General features: G+C 39.6%; 1 protein-coding gene and 1 long non-coding RNA gene across 8 annotated transcripts in view; both read right to left on the bottom strand.

The window, feature by feature from the left end:
* LOC105151150 (Krueppel-like factor 6) overlaps nucleotides 1–13,652 on the bottom strand; it is a 337,682-nt gene that overhangs the window by 97,921 nt on the left and 226,109 nt on the right. For 2 of the 7 annotated variants that reach the window (XM_087413860.1, XM_087413859.1), the window contains exon 1: nucleotides 8,566–13,652. The exons of the other annotated variants lie outside the window; for them this stretch is intronic. The gene's annotated coding sequence lies outside the window, so the exon portion shown is untranslated. The remainder of the gene's footprint in view (nucleotides 1–8,565) is intronic. 7 annotated transcript variants of the gene reach the window in all.
* Nucleotides 1–13,652, bottom strand: part of LOC147907194 (uncharacterized) — a 54,297-nt gene that overhangs the window by 25,361 nt on the left and 15,284 nt on the right. The window contains exon 2 of the long non-coding RNA XR_015547560.1: nucleotides 1–8,749. This exon is cut by the window's left edge and continues 25,361 nt beyond it. This is a non-coding gene — a long non-coding RNA (uncharacterized LOC147907194). The remainder of the gene's footprint in view (nucleotides 8,750–13,652) is intronic.

Here is a 13,652-nt window from a genome sequence, read left to right as displayed (position 1 = left end):
CTTGGAGAATATAGGTATTCCGAGAATAATTAAGTCTGTCCATTAATCAGTTCTGTTAAAGATTTTACAGAAACGAGAGATTCTTCATTAAGGTGAGATATCCTTAAATTATATTCTAAATTAGAAGCTACAAATTCACGTAAATAGATCTACTAAGCTATAGATCTATTAAGAGCTAATAGAACCTTTTATAGTTCATAAGATCATTTCATAACTTTTGACCTAGAAGTGTAATAAGTGGCGCAGAATTTCTATAATAATGTATAAATTCTAATTGGATTCTTATTGGAAATCTCTGCTAATATAGTTGTACTTCTTTATTCTAAGAGACAATTTATATTTTAAGAAAAAATTTTGACTTGTTTGATTTGACGCAATAAATACTCAATTTCAAAATAAATGATCCTTGAACGTATATTTAGTTATGATAATTCATCATCCTAAGCAAAGATTAGGCGGTGGTGATTTCACGCATAATTTACAACTAATAACTCAAATACATCCCGAATTACATAATACGCCGGAAGCTCTTTGCCTTCGAAGTTTAAGCTAAAACGGAAGATACGGATTCAGTGGGATCTATTGAATCTGTAATCCTTAGCCCTCTGTTCGTAAGACGATAGCGATTTCACGTCCCTTGATCTGGAAATTCGCTTTCGTCCCCCAATGGGGAAATTTCTGAATCCTTCCAACGGTGCCATCGACGCGGCCTTCTGGATCACCGAGATACCGACCGGAGCAAGATCAGGGAACGAAAGGCAGAAGGAATTCGCGTGGCACTTGGTACTTCGTCTTCTATTCCGTCACGAAGAAAAGCGGAGTCGTCCGGGAACAAAAGGGAAGGAACAAGGCCGGAAGATGTACTTTTGGTTAAATCGATCGTTCGTCACCAAAGAGAAAGAAACATTAGGAACGTTCGACACATCGCGTGAGTTTGCATGAAATCGCTTTCAAAAGGTTTCTTCAGACGCACATGGGTTTGGTCAAATTATTAGATCGGTTGGAACTTTGCGTCAATAGATGAAAGAACCCATTCCTTTGAACCAAAAAAAGTACAATATCCCATACATTATTTGAAAATTAAATTTGAAATGGATAGAATTGAATTTTAAATAGATACTGTATATATATATATATATATTATAACAATAATATTATTACGCTTACAGTTAACTAAATAATTTTAATAGAATTTTACCAATAAAAGAGAAAAACAATTTTAAATTTTAAAATTAATCTGTATATTAAAAAAAATATAATTTAATATGGTCATGTCTTTTGTTTTTCATGTAAATCTATATCGTACTTTGTTGTATAAGTAATTTTCTCAAAATATTACTGTTTGAGTTTCTTTGTACAAGAATAACGTCGCCAATTGAAAATATATACAGAAAAATGCTTTATATCGTGAAATAACATTGTTCGTGAAGTAACATTCTATGATCTATAATGCAGGTGGTGTAGCTCCGATTCGAGAGAGAGAGAGAGAGAGAGAGAGAGAGAGAGAGAGAGAGAGAACAAGAGAGAAGGAAGGAGAGAGAAAGATAGAGAGATCTCGAAGCATATCGTGGCTATGTTTAACCCGATGTCAATTTCCAGATGCGGCACTGGATGTAGCTACCGCTCGAATGTAGCCAGATGTACGTAATGGCAGCATTTCTGCGGAAATGGTGCAGTGCATAGCTCGTGAGCGGCGCGTCTAGGCAAGCATTAGAGCTCCTGTTGCTGACCAAAGATGGTATGCGAAAGACATATTGCGCGCTGAAGAAGGAACTTTGTTACGATACAATTTTAATTAGAATGTCATTAGTAGATAGTGCCTGACTACTATGCTGACTACCATTAGCTGTTATTAAAAATACATTTTTCAGTACGCTCATCTAAAAAATAAGTATATTAACTATAATTGTGTTTTCAGTCATATATAATAGACCAATAAAGAATATGAAGAAAAAACAAAAAAGGCGAAGAAATATTGTACAATTTAAACAGAAAGATTGTATGAAAAAATTACAGAAATGAAAAAATAAGCAAGAAGAAAAAAATGATAAAGCAAAAAATATTTTTTCGAAATAAGATTTTTATATGGTAAGAACAGTTTTGCGCAAGTAAAAATTTAATTTACATAATTTAATTTGGACTATTCAAATAATTATATGTAGGACGTTCAAGCTGTTTGCTGGAATACTAAAACTTGTTGCAGCATTCAATAGTTATCAACTGTTAAACTTTCTACGTAATTATTTTAATAACCCAGCAAATTTATTTTTAGATCTCTGTATCTAATTATTAAATTTTCACTTCAGCAAAACCGTTTTTTTCCATGTACAGAAATATAGAACTGTTATTTCTTATACATTACGGTAATACGTCTCGGATTCACAAAAAACGAAAAGCAAGGGAGAAAAATTCGTTGTGCGGCGAAATCCATGGCGGCGAAATCCATGACGACGATAAGCCGACGACGTGAAATTCTGGCGGATCTGCGAAAATGGGAATCCGGACCGTGTCAATTACCCGCGCACTTATAAAATATTTGCTCGTCCGCGGAATCTCGACGCGCGGACACGGCCGACACCAATCAAGCCGACTGGACGCCGGCGTCCATCCGTCAGCGGTGGATAATCCAGAGGCCGCAGGGTTCCATCGTTTTCCGACCCTTCCCCACGTCGCCATGAAAAATGCATCGCGAGGGTGAGTGCATACGACGTGCACCACGGTTGGCCCACCGACCGTGTCGGAAATATGCAACCCGACGCGTGTACGCAAACAGCTGATTGAAATTACGTTCGGGCGGGTCCGGGCTGCCCACTGCACTCAAACGTTTCCACCGTCTCCTTCTCAACGAGGGTGAAATCATACAAGTTTCGCAGAAAGATGGAAACATGGGGAAAAGCGGCGAGGGTCTCTTAGGAAATAATCCGGCGAAGAAGGAATATACATCGAGCGAGGGGAAAAGTGCAGTTTCGCGTGCGCACGAAGGCTCACAGCAAAATTGCACATGTAATAATGTTTTTTTCTATAATATGTGCCCCTGTTCCAACAAGAAAATGAGGCGAGTACCGAGAATTTTTGGAGGAAAAATAACGCAAGTAATGTATTTCAATTGTTCATGGACGATACTCGTTGACTAAAAATTGTAGCAAATTATTTGAACACAGAAAATCTGTTGTTCAATATACGAATAAACGTCTATCTGTTTTTTTCTTTTTCTTCTTCACGTAAATCGATTCAAGCTACTCTTCTGAGAGTGCGTTATTTTACTTACAGATATTTTACTCCAAGAGATCAATACGTACTTCGTTCGCAAACCTGGAAATACTTCTTATCAAAAGCTCGTTGTCGATCTTGATATTTCAACTTATCTTGGAGAGTCGTGGTCAACCAATCTAGCCAAGTAATATCACGACTGATAGACCGGCTATCGCATTACCGTAAATATCGGCGGGATTCACGCGCTCTCACTGTTGCTCGCGGCAAATTGTAACGTAGGACGGGAGTTCGCGGTCGTCTGGAACTTACGAGTGTCAGGGATTACGATGCGGTTCCAAGAGTATGTCGCCAGACCATGAAAGAGAAAAGTAGGGAGGAGGAAGAGAAACTGCACTCGCGCGAGGCTGTAAGGAGAAAAAGAAGGGGGTAAAGTACACGGTGGATGGGGAAGACGGAGGCCGCGCGCTCCGGTATTATTTACGGGGCAACTTGCAAAGTGAGAAAAATTACGCCGGCTAGCGCCGGTTTCGCGGAGACAACGCTGGTTTATGCCATGGACCCGAGCGACCGCACACCGTGCGGTTCCACGGGCCAGAAAGCGGATGTTTACGAGTTTTTCAGCCGGGTTATGTACTTCGCTCGTTCTCCACGACGAATAATCTCAACCGCGTGCGAAAAGACTATCTCCTTTATCGTCCTCAGTCAGAGATTTCACGTACAAACAAAGATGTTCGTGCAAATTAAAAATAGATCATTTTATCCGATTATTTTAACTTGAAATTTAAACCTTTTTTCAAATGCTGTCTATAAAACGTTTTCAAAATCGAAATTTTATTAACCATTAATTAATTTTTATTACATTTTATGTTACAAAATTTTTCACAAAAATACTGTCATCAATATCAATCAACAATATCAATCTGAATCATACTTAACTCTAAATTGATTATGAGCGTTTCTCTAAGGCAAGAAATATTGTATAATTTTAAATTAAAAAATTCATATTTTTTCTCTATTAAGATGATGAACCAAAAAAAAGTAAGATCGTTAAGTCTTTCATTTAAATTCTTAATTTTAATTGTAAATTTGTAATATGATAATAAATAAAATTATGAAACATTCTACAATTGTTATTTTATTTTGTTCCTTGTTTCCGCCAAATAAATATGCAATGCACATTTCTGTATCTCGATTGTTAGTAGTACCTATGTATAACCAGTAAAAGGTTTTGTCCTCGTGAAAATGGCGAAGAAGATACGGAAGTAGCTCGACGCCACTCGGTGATGCGGAATTGTTTAAACTCGTTACATCCGTTATTACTGTCATTAGTGCTGCTCGGCGAACGGCGTTTACGGTGTCGTTCGTAGGCGCGAACAAAGTCGCTGTCATATAATTACACGAGAACGATGGGGAAAAAAGATGGAAGCCGTATGTGCAAGATTGCAAACATTCACGACGCCTTGAAAAGCCTCACCTCGATTGGAAATCCCCGGAGCATTGAATTTTTCCCGAGAAAATGGACCGCGTGACATAAACGTGACGTTGATTCGTTTTCGACTCTTTATAATGTCAATTGATCTTCTGTGAAAGCAAGACGGGTCTGAATAAATGCTTGTGGTATGAGCGATCGGGTGATTTTTGTAACACCTTCGCACCGCGTGCGCGCTTCCTATGATATATTGCGTCCGCGAGTTTTATACATGCATATTTATACGATAAATACAAACGAAGTCGCGAGCCGGTCGAATTATTGGAAATATCGCGCGATGAATATTTTTCTGGAAAAAAAATAAGCGGCGACGGCTGCTCACCCCGACCGATCCTGTTGGCTTCAGCCCCCGTGCGCGCTTTAATTAATCGTAGCCGGCGGAACAACCGAAGGGAACGAGAGCGGACGAGGAGGAGAAGAGAGAGAGAGAGAGAGAGAAAAAGCTACACTTCCGCCCGGTTATTTGGAGCGGCGAGCCGGATCGATGTATCCGGTAATTCGAGCTGGATCTCATTGCTCGTGCCAAAATTCTCGAGCGCCGACTCGAGAGCGTAGTAAAACGCGAGTCGGCAGCGGCGGCGGTAGTACGATTAAAGCGTCGTTAGCATCGATTAGCTTCGTAAAGCTTCCACGCTGAGTGAGCCCCGTCGTGCTTTTTCACGGCGTAAACCCGACGAGTGTTTTTCCCAGCGCGCAGTCTCCTGGAAAGGGATCCCTTAGCGTTCCCCGGATACGCCGTGTCGCGCATACGTGCATACAACCCTGCGACTGCAAGATAAACAAATCGAAAATCGATTCTCCGGGTCATTCGGTATTATTGCAGTTGCACCGCGGCGTTCCGGTGATTTTATGTGAAATTCGAGCGTTCTCGTTTGGGATTTCGACGAGATCGGTTGGCAATTTTGCAATCCGCCCTCCTTCCATGTATGACCAGTAAGATATAATATTGAAATTGACCGCAATTAGCAAAATAAATATTAATCAACAAAATAAAAATTCTCGCGAATATAACGTTGTATATATCATAAAATGCTTTAGATTCGTCGGGCTTTATCCAAAGCAAATTCTGTTATTAAACACGCATGCCAAATAACATCTGTAAATGGAGGGAAGAATGATAATTCGTTTGATGCACTCAGCATGTCGTGTTGCGATCTTTAACGTAATTAAGATCCGTGCACGAGATTGTGGCTTTTAGCTAAATGGACCAATGGAGAGGAAAACGATGTAGCAAGCATTATCTACATTTATACGAGTCAGGAGACCCGTATTTATACCCGTCCATTCTAGGGTACAGAGAACTGCTGTTCTCTCACTTGCGATCTTTCTAACGATGCTGATACCAAAAAGTCAAACAAAAAAGATTAACAAGTTCTCTACAATGCCATTAATAAATTGAATCTAACATTATATCTGAAACATAGCACATTCCCAAAATACTTAAAGCGCGATTTAACAATTTAATAATCTATAAAACACATAATTCAAAAAGTGCATCTTACCGACAAGTTTAAGCCATTTCCTTCTAATAAAGCGACTATTAAACAAAAACAAAAAAAATTAATCTGGCACATGCATTAAGGGATTATAATGAAAATCATAACGATAATATGAAAGAAAAACTGTTGGCGCGCTTAAAGGATATTTTTAATTCTCTCCGGTATTTATCGCGAGAGAGTACAAACACGCGGACGTTCCTGTAGTAACGACGCTATGTAGGGCGTTCAATGCCCGGCAGAGAAGGTTGCGATCTAACGAGGTCAGTTCCTCGTTTTTAATCTGAATAACCCGAGCACCCTAAGAGCGGAGGGCGATCGGTATAAACGGAACATTATCGCGGAGCACCCGTGGTCTATTTTCCGACGCTGTGGGCGGCATCAAAGGGCCACGCAACCAACTCCCGCACGAACGCGTGCGTTCATCCACGCACGGCATGCAGGCGTGCATCCGTGCATCCGTGGCGGTTTAACGAGGCACGAAGTTTCTCGCCATTACGCCGAGATAAGGAGTTTTTGCTCGCCTCTTTTGCCGGGGTGACAGGGTTAACGGGAGTCAGGGAAACAAATTGCAGGACCGCCAAAAAGTAGCAACAAACCCCCGCGAACTTTGGCTTTCGCGTACTGAGAGTGGAAATTACACCGTCGCGCGCTTCTCCCTTTAGCCCCGTCGCTTTTGTACGGGACCAGATTTCTACCGGGAATCTCATAAGATCGATCGATACTTTAGCTACAGGCGATGCCGCCATTGCTCTTGCGACGTTTTTTTTTTGCGAAAAAATTCTGTAGGTGCAATGATTTATGAACCCGCCGCGTCACGGAGGTACGAAAAGCTCCCGGTATCAAAAAGAGCGAACGTTGGTTTTCCTTTTTTTCCTCCTATTTTTATAGCATGCCATTACGTGATATTTTCACACTTTTACATCGTTATACGCAACATCGGTATGTCTTTATATTTCGACAAGATGAACGTCTTTCCAACTATCAATATGAATTACAGTGGAAATCAAGACACAGTAAAGGTAACGCATGTTATAAAGTAAATTATAGCACATAGAACAAGCGGTAATTAGTACAGACCCTCGGAATCTGCGTGCCTCTCAATCACTAAATCACAGATCATATATTATAGCATGTTCGTAATTATGAAGCTGAATCCCTATGAATTTCTCATCTTTCGTGTTCTCTCGTGATCCCGGAACGAGCAAGGCGTAGCTATTATTAGGCAGTCGTTCAATTAAAATGTTACGTGCCATTTTCGCCCATCCCATCGCGTGAAGGCTAATAAAATGCGTCAAATTGAGTACCATTTTCGTGGGAATACATCACATTCCGCAACGGAAAGAGTAAAGCATGCTGCTAATTTTACCATTCATTAGTTAGCTAACTAACTTCATACCAACGAAAATATGATAAAATAAAAGAAGAATGCAAAGTATATTATCTCTCTAATAAAAAAAATTAATCTATTAACTTTATAAGAGCTTTTGATAATTATTCTTTTGTAGAAAATTAGATTAACTTAATATTGTATAATGTACCGTAGAACAAAAGCGGTTGGCTTTTCTACTGATGTATTTGCAATTATACTTACAAAAGAATTATTTTTGTTTGTTTCAAACGCAATCGAAATATTGTAGAAATTAATTTTAATTCTTAATAAAATTCTTTTAGAGTTGTAATATATGCGAGATATACGAGAGAGAATATAACGACCAATTTTGTATTTCGTTGCACCAGACTTCACCTCAAACGGGTATTTACGCACGTTTCATTCCCAAACGCGTATCTGAGAATACAAGTGCTCGCATTAAAGTCCGCCACGCAATAATCCCTCGGAAAGGGTTTCGCGTCTACGTGTCTACGCAAAAAGTGCCCGGCGGGAAAGCGATTTCGCAACGTTATATCGCATTGCCACGGCATCGACACAAAGTACACGAGAAACGAGAAGCGCGTTTTCGCGTTAACGTAAAGAGGAACCGCTCCGGGGAACAACCGCTGCGAAGCGTATCACGGCAGCAGGATGAATTTCTGTCCCTTTGAGAAGGGCTGCCGCCCCCCAGAGAGCGAAAGCGAGAGCGAGAGAGAGAGAAGGAGCGAGCGAGCGTTACACACGAGTCGTACAATCTCATTCGCGTGTTCACGATCACGTGCTCGTAACACGCACGCGACAGAAGCAGCAGCAACGGCTGGCTGTCGCTGGCGGATGGTCATCCGTGGGGTAGCTTTCCCGGTGAAGGGAAAGGGACACTCCCGTGCTTAATTTCGGGGTGAAATCGCGTCCGAGATTGCGCTAGCTCGCCGGCTGGCTAAACATGTTCCATTAAGTCGAGACGCAATTAGAAATAAAGGTGGCTGTCGGGATACCTGCTAGAACGTTCCTCGTTCCTGGCCGCTGTGTGCCTCGGTGACGCTCTTCTCTCTTAGTCATCACCGTTACAGAACCCGCAAACGGTGTAACCACCCTACCTGAAATGCTCCAACTCGACGAACGTTGCGGGAAATAGCGCGGAGAGAAATATTCAGCTCGGTGCAAATCGCCGGCTCTTACCTGTAACACGCACAAGAGGGAATTCCATTAAGTTTCGCGCTACGTCCGTGCTTTACAAGCGGAAATTGAGGAGGACGGGAATTCAAGTACAATGGGAATTCTTCCGCGCTTCTTGATCGTCGGAAATATGAGGCGGTAATAACGGGACGAGATAACGGGAATGTATAGACCGGTATAGCTGCTTCAATACCTTCGACAACGAATGTCGAGTACCTATTTGGTGGCGCAGAGAAATAATGAGATTTATTTTATATCGAGATATGATCGTGCTATTTTATGATAACACGGCACGATGAACTAGTTGATTTAAAAAAAAAAAAAAAAAAAAAGCATCCCTAGAATATTGTATATTTTTCACAAAACAGATTTTTATACATACCATATATATATTTTATTGAAGATTCAATTTATAATACATATTCAATCTGTATGTATTTTTATCTTCGTTAAGAACCATCATTAATTATCAGTGCTTTTAAACTTTTAATTCCAGGATAGAAATATTATTATATTCAAACAAAAAATAAAAATGTAACAATGTAAATATTTAGTTTAATTTTAAACTTCACTGTCATCCGATTTAAATGTATCTCCATACCATAAACAGTATTTAATGCGCCATCATATATCCATAATTATATATAAATCATCGCTCATACGCGAAAGCAGATTATAATCAATCTCGACAATTAATACGGATGAACTATCGTTCGCTCTTCGAGGAAGTAACACCTGGATGCAAAGCATGCTAATTAATGTCGACAGAATGAAAAGCGACGATGATCGCGTAGTGTCTGCACCGGGCTGTTGCATCGTGCATCAGTTAATTGGCGATCGAGCGAGACGCAGATCCACGCTCGACGACGGGTCGAGAGCAACAACACGTGAAGTAATTATTATTTTGGTCAGCGATCCGTGATGATGTGCTAGCGGGAAGCTAAAGAAAGGGAGAGAGAAACGGGAAACGGAGAATCTCATATCCGACAGAGTGCTCCACGGTGTTTGATAGGGGTGTCGCATTTACCTTCCGCTCTCACGCACAGGCTTACCATCCAAGGGGAGATATATTCGCGTTAACTTTCATTTCAACCGTCGCGTTTATATTTCTCCGCGTTATTTATACATTTTTACGGTGAATTTTCTGTTCTGATAAAAATAGTCTTAATCTCCGAAAATACTAAGATATTTTTTTGTCTCGCGTATCAATCGGAGAAAATTCTGGAGCAAAAGTCAGCAAAACTTTTATATCATATATTACATTTGCATCTAACGTTCTACCGATTTTTTTTCTAAAACAATATTTATGACAATAATTATGTTTTTCATATTTTTAAATTGCGTTAAATGAGGAGAATATTTAATTATGGGCTTTTTCGTCCTCTCCGTTCTCATGATATTGTTAGGGTTAAGCGTAACTTCATTTCTAACTATATTATGGAACGTAGGGAAAACGGGGTCAAAGCGCGCAGCTCGTGGTAAATAAAGGCCGGCAAACTTTTCCGATAAAGCGAGGGTTAAAAGCCCGTGCTGAACTTTTATCCTCGTGCATTTTCTGGGTGACGCGCCGTGCCGTTCTCGGAAGACAAATATTTTTGCATCGAACATTTTCGTAATCATTAAAGCCGATGCCATGTATCTGTTTTAATTGCTATCGGTTTCTCATTCTATGCAATCCTCGACGTATAGATGAGGGATAATAAGCGATTACGTCTTTGATGATACTTTACATAGCGGCATTCTTAATATAGAATAACTCCCCTTATTACATTATTTTATTTATAGCTCTTTCCAGAAGCGTGATGGATGTGTGTAATAATTATAAAATCGCCATGAAATCATTACAACATAAAGGATATGAATGTAGGCGAGAATGGGGGAATATTTTGCGTACATGGGGGATAAACGCGACACTATTGCAATATATTACAGTAGTGCACACTTCTTGTATCTAGTTAATACTTAATACAAACACTATATAATAAATATATGAAAATGTTGACGGTTTCATTATTTTATAAAAAAAAGCTTAGAAGATTGACAATAAAGGATGAGTCACATGTCTCATCAAGATTGCTTATAAAATGATAAATGCATTATGTCAAATATAATAAATCGTTTACTATGTCAAATATGAAACGTTCGAAATAAAATAAAGATAACCATCAACACCTGAGGGTTATCTGCTTCTCTCTTCGCTTTTATATCAGCATATGACTCTCATTAGCCTCATCTGAACTTTTATTATTATTTTTTTCATTTTATTGTCAAATATAAATCATTTCAACTGCTTTTCAAAACGGTTACAATTTCTCGTGGTTTTCATTCGACCATATATGGGGAAACAAGACGTGTTACATGAAATTAACCCATCATGAACGTTAGAAGGTTTATCTCTCCACTGAGTAGCACAGCCAGACGTACATTCCTCTAGTAGGCGAATACGTCTGTGTCTCTCGGGACATTCATATGCATATCCGTGTGTACACGCGTGTGAGTATCACGAGAGACCCATAATCGTCCTCCGAGCATTCTCCGGTTCATTCATGCGGCTCGAGTTGTAGTAGGCGAGATTATTCCAGTAAGCGAGACGTACTCAACATCGATCATGCATAAAGAGAAGTGTATAAGAGAATTAAGAAGAATCTCAAATTATCGATTTTAATTTTCACATTTATTCTTCTGCTTCCAGCCACAGATTATTCTATTTAACTCGTATTTGAGTTTGATTTTGTGAATTGTGAATTACCGACGTTTCATTGCGATTCGGGAGTCGATTAACCTGTTACGACTGGATTACAACTACTCAATATTACCGTTATAAATTACATTTATTATATTCATTACTACGATTAGATTATATCGAATAGCAATGCGAATAACCGACCGCGGAACTGACGTTCTACGTTCAGTGCTCCTAAATGAAGGGCGGACAAAATATGGCGTTACCGCACGGCGGGTTGTGCGACAGGTACACGCAGCACGAGATAGCAGAATTGGCAGGAAATTGCGAATTGCCGGCGAGAGGCAAGCTGACAGCCGCTGCGTTTGGAAGGTACGAAATAATCCGACCTGCAAATTGAAACCGGTCGCCGGTAGTTTGAGCGGCATCGACTACTGATAACCGGTCGCGCGCCAGCTGACGACCGGTGAAAATCCACCTGGAAAAATAGTTCGATGGTGCGAACAGGGGTGACGGGGAAAGCCCGCTTTCCCTCGTTACGGTACACAAACTAGGAATACAAACCGTTCTTTTTTTTATTTGACACGAAAATGCGCTTGCGTCAGCGCAAAAAGTTTGTACGCGTTCAAACGCTCTCATGAAATCGCGCGAATCAAATCTCGATTTAAAGTCATCATTTGATTACGATTTGTCTCTCTGATTACCCTTCGTGGTTACGATGACAATGGGTAAAAACTGTGAATATTATTTATTTTATGATCTTTCTTTGTTGCTGTTGTAACCGACAATTATTTCAACGAACCAATACGTCTTTAAATAAACAATTATTATCTTATTTTCAGTCAAGTAGAAATATAGTAGATTGGCAAAGTATGAATGGTTCGAAGTAGCGCATAAATATATATATATATATATATATGATTGTAAAAAGGGCAATCGTTGGAAGAGAAACGAGATACATATTGACTAGATTCTGAGAATTCAATGTAGAAATTTGTAGTAGTAAACATAATATACGAAATATGGTTGTAGACACATTCGCCTGGAGGAGTAGCGTTGAATCAGGACGAAGCAAGATGAAATGGAGTCCCCGTGATCCCGTACACGTGCGCTAGTCGCGTGATTATTTACCTTTAATTAGAGGCTTCGACCTATTGCCGGGCCTAGGGGCACCTCCGTTGCTTCGCAAATTCACGTGTAACTTTGCCATATGCATTTGAGCAATCGTAATAAATTTCAATAACGTTAATCTCAAATTTCACGTTGTGTATCGCATTGTTTATAACTTCTGTGAAATGTAACAAATTCATCATCAGATTTAATATCGTTAGGAAGGAATTTCTCTTTCGCAAAATTCCGTATGAGCATAATTGTTTGCGATAATAAACACTCTACTATCTAAAATACAAATATTATCTCTCATTTGTGTTGGACATTTCTCAGTCGACTTTCATTTACTAAATTATAAATTTAAATTATAAATTTAAATTATAAATTTTCAAGATAAACACTACCGTCACAGTAATCATTCATTTTAATAAAAATTTCCATAATTTTCATTCATAGAGATCGTCTTTAAGTCTTGATACACTTCGATAGACATTCTTCAAGAAGGTATTCTCAAGAACTTCCCTTTTATCATGAAAAGTATGCGCGCGTTAATTAAAACAGAGATGTAGCACGTCAGACGTTTACAGCGAGATTACATTGCCGCATCGAGCCGTATCCGGAAGCGTGCCAGCTCTCAAGCGACGTTTAAGGAAACTTCCCAGTTCGGTGATTCCATTCGCAGGGAGATCGATATCGAGAAAAGTCGTCGAAGAACCGTTTTACGGCTCGCTCGTTCGCCGGCTGGCTGGCGTTGAGCGAGTACCAAAGATCCGCGAACGGTAAGGACCTTTCGATGCCCGCAACAGAGTCCGTATATACATATACGCACACATACATACATACATACATACATACATACATAAAAGCATCGAGAGAGTGTAACCTGCAACGCGGTGCACAATACATGGACCTGTCGCTTTAAGCTGCTGGAAAAATGTTTGATTTCGACGACCGACGTTAGCACGAGTTTCCTTCTATTCTACGATCTTTTAAATATATGACGAATAAATGGATAATTGAAACTCTAGGAAGCTCATTTTAATCTTGTAGTTTTCTTCAAGTGCCACCTAAATCTTATTTAATAAAATAATAATATTTTCCTTTTTGAATATA

This window comes from Acromyrmex echinatior, chromosome 15 (assembly GCF_024713525.1).
Source record: "Acromyrmex echinatior isolate Ae372 chromosome 15, ASM2471352v2, whole genome shotgun sequence".
Lineage (NCBI taxonomy): Eukaryota > Metazoa > Arthropoda > Insecta > Hymenoptera > Formicidae > Acromyrmex > Acromyrmex echinatior.
Note: the sequence above shows the minus strand (reverse complement) of the source record. Positions and strands in the feature narration are given on the sequence as shown.